We start from the raw sequence: 1,623 nt of genomic DNA, 5'->3' as shown, positions 1-1,623 counted from the left end.
AGGAGGAGGAGGAGGAGGAGGAGGAGGAGGAGGAGGAGGAGGAGGAGGAGGAGGAGGAGGAGGAGGAGGAGGAGGAGGAGGAGGAGGAGGAGGAGGAGGAGGAGGAGGAGGAGGAGGAGGAGGAGGAGGAGGAGGAGGAGGAGGAGGAGGAGGAGGAGGAGGAGGAGGAGGAGGAGGAGGAGGAGGAGGAGGAGGAGGAGGAGGAGGAGGAGGAGGAGGAGGAGGAGGAGGAGGAGGAGGAGGAGGAGGAGGAGGAGGAGGAGGAGGAGGAGGAGGAGGAGGAGGAGGAGGAGGAGGAGGAGGAGGAGGAGGAGGAGGAGGAGGAGGAGGAGGAGGAGGAGGAGGAGGAGGAGGAGGAGGAGGAGGAGGAGGAGGAGGAGGAGGAGGAGGAGGAGGAGGAGGAGGAGGAGGAGGAGGAGGAGGAGGAGGAGGAGGAGGAGGAGGAGGAGGAGGAGGAGGAGGAGGAGGAGGAGGAGGAGGAGGAGGAGGAGGAGGAGGAGGAGGAGGAGGAGGAGGAGGAGGAGGAGGAGGAGGAGGAGGAGGAGGAGGAGGAGGAGGAGGAGGAGGAGGAGGAGGAGGAGGAGGAGGAGGAGGAGGAGGAGGAGGAGGAGGAGGAGGAGGAGGAGGAGGAGGAGGAGGAGGAGGAGGAGGAGGAGGAGGAGGAGGAGGAGGAGGAGGAGGAGGAGGAGGAGGAGGAGGAGGAGGAGGAGGAGGAGGAGGAGGAGGAGGAGGAGGAGGAGGAGGAGGAGGAGGAGGAGGAGGAGGAGGAGGAGGAGGAGGAGGAGGAGGAGGAGGAGGAGGAGGAGGAGGAGGAGGAGGAGGAGGAGGAGGAGGAGGAGGAGGAGGAGGAGGAGGAGGAGGAGGAGGAGGAGGAGGAGGAGGAGGAGGAGGAGGAGGAGGAGGAGGAGGAGGAGGAGGAGGAGGAGGAGGAGGAGGAGGAGGAGGAGGAGGAGGAGGAGGAGGAGGAGGAGGAGGAGGAGGAGGAGGAGGAGGAGGAGGAGGAGGAGGAGGAGGAGGAGGAGGAGGAGGAGGAGGAGGAGGAGGAGGAGGAGGAGGAGGAGGAGGAGGAGGAGGAGGAGGAGGAGGAGGAGGAGGAGGAGGAGGAGGAGGAGGAGGAGGAGGAGGAGGAGGAGGAGGAGGAGGAGGAGGAGGAGGAGGAGGAGGAGGAGGAGGAGGAGGAGGAGGAGGAGGAGGAGGAGGAGGAGGAGGAGGAGGAGGAGGAGGAGGAGGAGGAGGAGGAGGAGGAGGAGGAGGAGGAGGAGGAGGAGGAGGAGGAGGAGGAGGAGGAGGAGGAGGAGGAGGAGGAGGAGGAGGAGGAGGAGGAGGAGGAGGAGGAGGAGGAGGAGGAGGAGGAGGAGGAGGAGGAGGAGGAGGAGGAGGAGGAGGAGGAGGAGGAGGAGGAGGAGGAGGAGGAGGAGGAGGAGGAGGAGGAGGAGGAGGAGGAGGAGGAGGAGGAGGAGGAGGAGGAGGAGGAGGAGGAGGAGGAGGAGGAGGAGGAGGAGGAGGAGGAGGAGGAGGAGGAGGAGGAGGAGGAGGAGGAGGAGGAGGAGGAGGAGGAGGAGGAGGAGGAGGAGGAGGAGGAGGAGGAGGAGGAGGAGGAGGAGGAGGAGGAGGAGGCGGATA

Source organism: Penaeus chinensis, chromosome 39, assembly GCF_019202785.1.
Source record: "Penaeus chinensis breed Huanghai No. 1 chromosome 39, ASM1920278v2, whole genome shotgun sequence".
In the NCBI taxonomy this organism is placed as follows: Eukaryota; Metazoa; Arthropoda; class Malacostraca; order Decapoda; family Penaeidae; genus Penaeus; species Penaeus chinensis.
This window is presented reverse-complemented; position numbering follows the sequence as displayed.